Source organism: Paramormyrops kingsleyae, chromosome 5 (assembly GCF_048594095.1).
Source record: "Paramormyrops kingsleyae isolate MSU_618 chromosome 5, PKINGS_0.4, whole genome shotgun sequence".
NCBI lineage: Eukaryota > Metazoa > Chordata > Actinopteri > Osteoglossiformes > Mormyridae > Paramormyrops > Paramormyrops kingsleyae.
This window is the reverse complement of record NC_132801.1, coordinates 25477195-25488412: the sequence shown is the minus strand read 5'-3', so window position 1 is coordinate 25488412 and position 11218 is coordinate 25477195.

The following is an 11218-nucleotide window of genomic DNA, read 5'->3' as shown; positions in this document are numbered from 1 at the left end:
GGGAGGGTTGTGTTTGAATGTCAGTTTTGTAACCGGCTCATAATGCGTGTTGATTTGGGTCCTGCGTTAGTCAGAAGAGGTGTCTGCTGTAAGATAGCCCTGGACCCCAGATTGACACTCATTAGCAGAGGGCTGTGGGCCAGGAATCGGGGGGTTTGATGCGAGGGGACGAGGAAATGGAGGTGGGAGGGGGGTGTGAGTGTTATTTTTCAAGCACAGTCCCAGGGTGCCTCTGCCGGCCCAATTGAGGGCTGTTATTGGCCAAGCCCCCAGGAACGCACAGCAAGCTACATCCTGCTAAAAATAAACATCTGAATGATTGATATAGATAGAGGCAGACTGATAAAGCCACATAAAATAAAAGCAAGGGGAAAATGAGCCCCGATCAGAAAAGCCGTGTCAGGTTAGAAGGCCGCTTAAAGCCTACAGGACCCCCTTACAGCCTGTGTTTATCCTGCCTGGAGGAGAAACATGCTTCCCATCTTCTGCCACACACAGGGAAAACACCCTCCGGCCACCATTACCATCACGTCTGCTTAATCACCACCACCCTGTGGGCGAATAGGACCTGTGGATCTCTCTCCCTCACACACACACACACACACACACACACACAACGCTGTGTTCAACTCTCCCGCTGCGTTCACCTGTGCTGCACTAAGCAAGTGTCTATCAATGCCCCTGAATGCAGCAGTTCCCTTTCTATGACCCCATATATCAATAAGTGAATAACATGCTGCATTATTACAAGGAATAAAAAAAATCACCCCTTATGGGAAGTTATTGGGGAAGATCTAGAGGTGCCATTTCCCATACAAAACTGAAAGTTGAACTAGTCAGCCGTATAAGGTGTCTTCTTCAACAGGTGCGTATTTACATGTTCTTTAAGAGATATAACGAGCAAGTGTAAGCAGTCTAAGAAATGTATTATCACTTCCTCTTCTCCTTTTCTAATCATTTGCTTATTGTGATTTTAATTTTACACATTTGAACTGTATTACTTTATTTGGAAAACGGATCATCTTTAGGCCTAATTAACATCTTTTCCTACAAGAAGAAGTGAAAGTGAATAAGAGAAGAGGAAGAGATGGTATCATTACAGGATCTTCACTCCTTCCTGGACTCCTAAAAACATCTCTCTCCAAGCCTTTTTCCCACAGGGATCCTTCCTGGACAAAAGCTAAAAATACTACGAGAGTGGCACGAATGTCTGTTCTGGACTTAACAGAAGGTCGACTGGCCAAGGCCGGAGTACCAAGCATGTCAGCAGAAGTAGGTAAACAGTGCCATGTTGAAGGATGGATTAGCCTCATCCACTGCCAAAGTGTGACCACAGCAAAGTAAGATCCCAGTGACACGGCAGGCACTTCCACTAACCGTGCTCTCAAATGAAAGAAACATCTCTCTACTGCTATCTCTCTTAGGCAGTGCTTTTGTCCAAAGTCACATATTGTTTTCACCTACTTATACACCTGGATAATTTGATTGGGTAAACATCTCACACATGGGTCTTGTCTGGGACCCAAACTGTTAGGCTGCCAACCCCCAAGGAAGATGCTGCCCCCCAAGGAAGATGCTGCCCCCCAAGGAAGATGCCACACTGAGCTTCTCAGAAATGGTCAAAAGAAAAAACAATTATACAGTATTGGAAAATCATACACCTCATTTGAGTGATGTGAGTGGGTGGTTAGGTGTAATGTAGATATGACACTAAGTGATATGGCAGAATATGTAGTTAAATATTAAAACTCGGGAAAATTTCTTCCAGTATAAAAGACAGATTAATTGCTAAGTGACCCAGAGCATCGGAACATGAAAGAGAGCCATCCAAGTTCCAGAGCAGTTTGTCTCTCATGGGAATTCAGTCATGGTAATAACCATGTCTGTTTGAGTTAGGAATGAAGATGGAAAATGGAAGACATTAACTTTATTTACATAATTCTGTGATTTTGTCATGAAATCAGAGGCAATGAAATTTTATATATTAATGGAAGTTGTCTTGAACTAAATGAAATGCAATGGAAATAATTAGTGTTTTTTCTTTAATTCATAAATGTCCTACCTAGGTAAACCGGTGGATAACATAAAAAAAACATTTAATTCCCAAAACATGCATGATCAAAATTGTTGAACAATCCCACATACATGCTGCAAACCAGCAGAAGCCACTTCCGAAGTGTCCCAGACGACCCGCTCTGCCCCCACCTCCCTGCACACCCTGTATGGGGATGTTGCCACCAAACTATAGCAGAATCTCTCCTTCTTCCTCAAGATTCACAGCAGTCCCAGTGCCAACTTTTTCATGCCAGTAGAAACGGCAGTGTTACACCACCAGTTTTCCTCAGTAGCCCAAAAAAGAGAGCGGGATGCGATGCTTAAAATCAACCAAAATCGTTAGACAGCCTCAGCATTAAAACAATTAGCACGCACTATGGACTACCACCTGCAGCACTGTGTGTTCAGCTCCCAGCCTGTCTGCACCATGTTTGTGTGGGTTTGATTCCAAGCTTTTCAGGGAGAACAGGGTTAGGGCTTGGTGACACGCAGCTTCAAAGAAGTGGGCTTAGATAGCGACCAAAAGCAAAGCGTGAAAAACCCAAATACAGAGACACTGTTTACTCATCATACTATTATTGTATATTGTATATATATTTTTTTCTTATTTTATCTCATTATATTTTATGTCTATAATTTATTTTGTACTGTTATTTGTACTGTATTATATTTATCTCTGATAATTATTTTTATTTACTTTTTATTCTAGGTGTCTCATTCTTTCTCTTTTTATCATTTGAGCTACCTGTATGTGTGAAAGGTGTTATACAAATAAAAGGTATTATTATTATTATTATTATTATTATTATTAATCATTGACAAAAACATTTTAAAAAGTACATTGCAGACCAATTTAACGTGACATCATAGAGGTAAAACATATAAGGTATAACATTGTAAGTATGTAGAATTCTTTCATAACTGACTACTATTCGATACCTCCGCTATCATCTGAAATATGTATTAGTTCATTAATGGAGGATTTAAGGATGTTCAAGTTATACAGGAGAAGATTCCCTGTCATGCCGTCAAATTCCTGTCATTGAACATCATGTCATTTTCCCAGTTAGATTTAATCCATTTAGAAGTGGACAAAATCTGCTTAACAGATATCTTTGCCTTTCCAGGTCAGTAATAAGCATTTTTGGCTGTAGGCATATAGGGGTTTCACTTGGTGGGAGGATGAGCCAGAGGTCTCTGTTTGTCCAGGAGGTAGAAGATGAGGTCAGGTGACCCACAGTTACCAAAAATACAATTTGACCCATGAGGAATCATAGCAATTTCCAAAGTAAAATTATCAATAAATTTGTGTTGATTTTATCAATGACCCATTGATGACTAATCTCTGTGGCTTCAATCATAATATAAAGCTGCAAACTGAAATGCAACCATCACAAGAAGCAATGGTGTGAAGATGAACAGATAGATAGATAGATAGATAGATAGATAGATAGATAGATAGAAGGATGGATGGATAGATAAGTAAACTGCTCAGGTTTGTGTTTAAGTGCATGTCATATCCAATTTAATTCTGTTTTCATTTAATGTTATTATTTAGTCACACCTTACTTATTTAATACAGCAGGGCAATGTAACGTACTAAGATATATAATGATTAAGTAAAAACTGTTTTAAAAAATCATGTGTGATAATATTTCCGTAATTACTGACTGCCACTGACGTTGCCCAAGAAACAGAACCTAACTAAACAGCACAGAGCTATTGGACCTTGGGGGGCTTTGCGTATGTCAGCTAAGGAAAGACCATGTCATGGAGGCTGGTTCCGAGCACTAGGGCAAGCCAAAGGAATGTGTCTCTCCAGCAGCTGCCCTGTTCCATCAAATCCATGCAATCTGCAGTCGGAGCAGCAGAGCATCAGAGTTTGTCATGTGTAGAACCCACTGCAGCCAATTCAGACATCTACAGCAGGCTAGCCAGACACATGGCGATAGCGTCACCAAAGCAGCTCCATAAACCCCATCTCAAACAGGTTTAACATGTCTAATTGAAGCTGTCACTGGTTTTAAACTCAACAATGGATCAGGTAATAAGTAAGAAAATCAGATACTACCCTTTGGCCACTGATTTTGTAGTGTAATGACAAACTCTGCTTGATACACTGTGTTTGTAGAGCATCTAATGATGGTCCTTTTATGGTTTAGAATTTTACCTTAAGTTTCACGTGAATATCTGTTTATATCATTCAAGAAAACGATACCAGACATGATCCCGTTCGCTATTCTTCTGGCATGGAGACTAATACTGCTGAAGCAGATATCATCCCTACATCCCTCTTACCACCGTTGGGTTTGTAATGTTCTGCAGTGTCTTACTAGGGATTGTCCCTTCTTGCAAAACTTAATAGATAAAAAAAGAATAGAAAAACGATACTAGACATGGCACTGTTTTGATTTCAAGTTCACGGCAGTTTGGGCTCATTGTCATCGGTAACATTTACAATGTATGCGGCCTGGGAATACAAAGGCAGTTCAGTCTACTCTAGGAAGGCTCCGGAAATGGCTAAGGGCCATTGGTCAGGGGAGGCATTCATGGGGGTGGGCAGGGGATCACAAGCTGACTTGGAGATTCGTATTGTCCCCCAAGTGCTTCATGTTTCTATCTTTTTGTTGCCATAACAAATGTCAGGGGGCATAATGATGTATCTGGAGAGCCTGTAGGTATGTTTGCCAGTCTGGGGGGGACTCAGGTGCTGCAGATACACTAGAATTCATTTCTTGGGATTCCTCCAATTAATAGTTTACCCTTGATCTCTTGAGCTTTGTTTGTAAGACAATAAAAAGCAACTGTATCTTCGATTACTCTTATGCTGGGGAAGTATATCACTGGACACTGAATTTGTTAAATAACATGTCTAGAAACAGGTGCGGATTATAGGATGGAATGGGGATGAAGGTAGCAGCTGATAGAATGGCCAAGATAACTATGCAGATAATTGTGCAGCGTGGCTTGATCTCCCATCGCAGAGTTTAAGGTGAATTCCGACATCTCTGCCCACCGTAGCGGGCCCCCAAAGCAGGGTCAGCTGCCTTCTCACCGCCGAGGAACCCAGCATTGATTACCGGCTAATTATAAACCAAGGAAATGGCAGCTTATTTGTTTCTAGGGTTGCAGTGGAATACATGAGAAGTTCATGTGATATCAGGTGCGAATTTCACAGAACGCTAACTGCTATCTTCCCCGTTCACTCTTTCTCTGCCTGGTGCTCCCTCTCGTCTGCTATCACGGCTCTACCCGCCTCTCACAGCCTCTCCAGGTGGTACCTCCTCCAGCCTGTCTTCACACTCAGTGTGGAGGTTTAAATAAACATATGTCCTGTTAATTACCTCTTGGTGCCATGATGCTTTCTGAGTGCCTTTTAAACAGCGAGCTAAGTCTCCCTAATCAGTGCCTTTTACAGAGTGGTCATTTGATTGGCGTTCTCTCTCATGCCTTCAAGGAGCTCATTAGTTTGAACAAAGTTAATGCTAAACTGTCGTCAGTGACCTTGCTCTTTATATCTTATTTATCAGCCGTATTTCAGAATATTATTCTTAACTGTTGTTGCAGGTTATCATTATGGTCATATGCAAGTCCAGCTGAATTCTGGGATAATATGCTAAAAGCACCTTAATACATTCATCTCCCTGCTGAAAAACCAGCAGAGAGCATGGTTTCCATGCTGTGCTGTGCTGGTTAGGTGCTAGTGCAGCTGGTGGACCAGTATGGCTATGCTTGTCTACCTGCACATGAAACTGTTCCACCAGCAATATTTCATTAATGACGTTTGTCCACCAGCACCAAAACACAATATACATTGGTATAACCAGCATGCATTATACTAGTCATGCTGGTAACCCGCTTATGCTGGTCTATGCTGTTTTTTTTTCAGCAGGGCTACTCACCACTTATCCTAGTATGAGGTAGCCTGGAGCCTATAGCAGGCAGTATAGGGCAGATGGCAGGATACACCCTGCATGGGATATCAGACACCTAACTGAGTGCTTTTAGGCTGTGGCAGGATACCACCGCACCCAGAGGAAAAGCTCACAACACAGGGAGGTCACACAGAGATGGGAAACCAATGAGGTGTCTTACACCCATGTTTTAAGTAATTAAAAAGCAGAAAAAAGTCAAAGTTAGCTTTATTGTCATTGTGCACATGTACAACGAAGTGAGGTGGAAAATGAAATGAAACACACCTGATATTTCTAGAGCCTGTATAAATGATACATCTTTACACTCTACAATTTTTTTGGGAGCACACTCATCCATCCATCTTCCATAACCAGTTATCCCTTGTGGGAGTTTTACTTACATAAAAATGTTCTGACAGCAGAAGGAAAAATTATTGGTTCAGAGAGGTAGCCAATCAGATTGTAGAGGAGGTGGGTCAAGCGCCTAGAGGAGGCGGGGCCAAGACATCTGGTTGTTTACGTAAGAATTATGCTGGCTTTGTTTTTCAAAATGGAAAGAACTTTGAAGTCACCTTAACATTAGGAATACTCTGATTTAATTTTCTGCAGAATTAAGATGTACACTCATCCATGTTTTACTGATTGGATTTATTTTGAACTTGTTTTTGCATCCTTATTCTGTGGAAAACCATGACAGAAACTTGCCTTTTATTCAGAAACAAGCCCTTCATTTTATATTGTCTTGCACTGGACTTTGTGGCGGGGCGGAGCTGATCTTCTGTCAGGGGCACCAAATAAGTATGAGCATGCTTGCTGGTATCAGCATGATAAATGGTCTGCTGAAGATCCATGTGGTGACATGAAAAAACGAGAAATGATGATGTAGAATAATGTGGCTCCGGCCTGCTGTGGTGACCGGCCCAGTCTGCCCACTGTGCCCTCGCTCAGGTTTCACCCATATGCTTTTTCAGCTGTAGGCCCCATTTGGATGAGTGTAACCCAACCGTTTTCCAGCGAAAGCGATCTGACAAACTTGTGACGTCATGCCAAGTGAGGCAGCTTGACATCTACAGTGATCATACGGTTTGGCCAACCTGTACTGAAAGCATAATATAACTCAGGGTCATTTACAAATTCCTGAGAAGCAATGAACATTTATGTGTTACATCAGATGACCAAAGAACTTCCAGAAAGCAGTTCCGTCTCAGTATTTTGATATGATCTTACTATGCATGCAAGTGAAAAGTTGTATAAATGTGTGTAGAGTCAGGATTATTGCCCCTTTAGACTCATTAAATGAGCATAGTAAGTGGCAAGATCTAAAGTAGATTGGCATTTATTTAATGTACTGAAGTGGCCCAATTAAAGAAACTATAACAAATCAACCTAAAATATGAAGTAACAGCAATTTCTCCAACTAGACACTTTATTGGGTGAGACGCCATGCTACGAATTCATCCTGTAACATTCATGTATCCATCACCCCAGTCATCCACCGGCATGCACAAGTGGCAATTTAAAGATGCGATTCACCCAACTGCATGTCTTTGAACTGTGGGAGGAAACCATGACAACAGTATGAAAGCCCCAGAACACACGGAGAACATGGAAGCTCCACACAGCTGTGGTAAGAGGCCCCATGTGCTCAGTAACTGTCATTGTGAAATATTAGTAATGAACATAACAGTATTGGATCAGCTAACCATTTAATTATCTACATAAAGTGCAATTAATTATAATGGTGTCATCCTGTCCAAAGTGCCCCCTGAGTCCTGCTCAAGGCTTCCTGACGTAGGCTTCAGCTTCACTGTGTCCCTGAAATGGACAAGAGTTAAAGAGGCAAACACAAAGAATATTCCATAGTTATTTTTTCAAAATTCATAAACCTTACTTCAGGACAGACATGGTGGCCCAGTGGAGGCTGGGGCTGGTGAGTGGCTTAGCAGATATGGTCCTGTGCCTCTGATCAGAAGACCACCAGCTCAAACCCCAGCCCAGGTGGAACACTCACATGTCTGGGGGCCTTTGAGCAAGGCCCCTAACTCCCCAGCTTCAGGGGCACTGGCTGACTCTGCACTGAAAACACCCCCCACCCCCAAGATGGGGTTGGTGGAGAGAAGCATTACAGGGTACTCGTCTAATCAGCAAATAAAGCATGTTTGTTGTGTGGCACAGTTGCCTTTTCCACATCTCTTCCCTTGGTCACTTGGTTTCCTCCTACCACACAAATATATGCAATTAGACTAATCAGGGCCTCTAAAATGCTCACAAAGAATGACTGAGTGTGTGTGCCCTGTAATGGACTGGCGTCCTGTCCAGGCTGCACCCCAGCCTTGTCTTACCTGGAATATGGTCCTAGTGACCCTGACCAGGGTAAGTGACTGTAAAATGGACAGAGTAGCCCATATTGGTTGGAAATTTAACATTGAATGGCAGAGTTAGGATTGGTAGACACCTGTATAGAGAATACCAAAGAATTTGCCTCCATGAAATTTCAGCTAGCAGGACACTGTCCCCACTGGTATTACACAGCCTTTCTGCTTTTACTGTTGTGAGAGAGGATTTATTTGATGAGACAACTTATTGACTAAAAGTCCTGTTTCGTGACCTTGCTCAGTGAGATGTGGCTGCTTCATGGCTGTCAGTCCTTTGTTACACTCCTTGATCAACAGGACACTGGACAACTGGCAACACACATAAACTCCCTCACTTCTCAAATACTTTAAAATCGGTTCTTGCTTTGCAGGAAAGCAGCATTTAACATTCTTAATATGGAGCATCAGGGCAAAACCATCATTCTTCCACAATCAATGAGAAACAAAAATCGATCGTGATTTTTATAACTACCAAGATCCTAAATTAAAAATCAGGGCGATCACCTTGTGTCTGTTCCACCTATCCAACCCGCACATGTGAGGTAAGAGACCACCCACTCCATCTGTTACTCACATTAACACAATTAACATGATGTAATCGTGTATACAAGGTAACTTCCAAGAGGCTCAACCTGCAGAGGAAAATAGTAGGAACGAGGGCACTGGCCTGAGGGCGCGAGGACCCGGCTGGCTGGCCTGACCGCGGTGTCACCCCATTGCGTCCCCGCTGTCCAGGATGTCAAGACAAATGATTTCACCACATGCCCTTGTGAGCTCACCTTGCTAGGAGACACACAGGAAGTAACATTTATGCGATGCCAGTCAAAAGACAGCTGTGTCATACCTGCACTGGGGTTACTGCATGTGAGTGTGTTTCTGGGAGCCAGAATGCATTACTGTATATCCAAATTTCTAGCTATTTAAATTCTGATATAGTGTTGATTCCCATACCCCAGTGACATTCAAATTTAATCATAATTATAAAAAAATCTGCAGACTGCCCCCCAGCATTCTTTAAGAAGTTGTGTGTACACAATATGACTGAAATTCACAACACAATACTTTCTTCAAGTGGGGCAATGAAGAGAATTATAAACTGGGTATGAGATCGGATGGGTTTTTACACAGACAGAAATGAGTCTTAAGTAATTATTGGTGTGCGGTGGCTGACATAAAAGAGGATACTTTTCCTCACAATTTTTGCCTGCCTTGAGACATCCATCAACCCCACCCCCCAAAATTCACATTCATACTGCGCAAACTGAAATTTGTAAAGTGTCATCACTCTCACTATCCATAACACAGCCTTCCCTGTTCTTCTCAGCCTGTCACCGCATGGTTTCCTTTGCAGTCCTCCGTTAGCAACTAACATTACATAACAATATCTCCGTGTTTGTCATCAAAGAGTAAAAGCTGAAAATTCCAAAGTGAATAAAGTCACTGAATTTCTGGTACAGAATGTAAGCCTTTGATGCCAAGTCCATAAAAATCAATGGAAGAACCTCAGTACTGCAGTTCTTGTATTTTTCCGTGCAGTGTATTGTGGGTTACAAGTAACACCATTTCCACAGAAGAGGATGTGAATTTTCCAGAGAAAACGCAATTGTTTTCGAAAACAAAATTGTAAAACAGTTGTAGTTAAATGCAATCAAATGACTAAATTAAATTCTTTATAGCTAAAAACTTACAAACCCCAGAAAACTTACAAAAACAAATAAATATCATCACCACGACTTATAATGTTGCACATCAAGGCATTTCACGGGGTGGTACTTTGAACATCGGTTTTAATAGTTTAACGCGACTTTTTCTGTGTTTTTTTTCACTACAGGTTCAGTTTTATATGGGCTTGCCACACGATACAGGCAAAACTCCACATCCATTCCTACATTACACATTCACATTTAAAAATCTCACCAATTAGAAAAATGATATTTAATTTAAATATCGAAATTACAAAAGTTGCTCTGTGATGGAAAGCAGTCCATTCAGAATGTACCAACGCAACAGTTTCAAGTATAAATGGCTGGAAGATGGAGAGATGGATATTAATCAGCTACAGTGATCCCCGCTATATCGTGGTGGCGCCCCCACTATATCGCGGATTTTCCCCCGCCGCGTCACAGTTCTCTGCTTATCACATATCTTGCTTGTGGTCCGATTGTTGTGAGCCAACTTATCGTTTTATTCTAAGCCCCACGATTTAAGGCTTAAACTATAAAAAATGTTTGTTTTAGGCCTATGGTCTTTCTATATCGCGGATTTTCACCTATCGCTGATGGGTCTGGAACGTAACTTCCGCGATAGGCTGGGGATCACTGTATTGCATGTTGAGTTCATTTGGATATTGCGGAGTGATCAGCGCTCGTTTGGCATGAGTACCTCACCCAAAACCAAAATTTCAGGGTTTTTAAATGTCTAAAGGGGCGCGACTCCCGCCTTTTGTTTGTCTGCATATGACCTTGTGCGATGTGAACACAAGGTTCACCGACAGTGCAAGTTGTTATCAGTACGGTTACGGGTTACGTCGTGTACCAAGTCATTCGGTGCTGGGTTTTTGGGTTATCTCCGACCTTCTGTGGGTTGTTTTCTAGTTAGATTTCCTAAAAAGAAAACCCGTTAAGTGCCGCGTTGTTTCTGTGAATTAGGAAGAACGTTGCCCTTAATTCCCCAGAACAATGCAACTGCTGTTGATCTAAACACAGCTATAGCAAATACCAAGAGAAATGGCACAGCAGACTTTCAAATAGGCTATATTTCATTAATTAACAGAAACTGCAGGCCTAATAACAGTTATTTTAATTATTCACCGCTTACTCTAGTGAATAAAAACAGCTCAGTTCCACAAATACCACAACTCTCCGAACACCACAG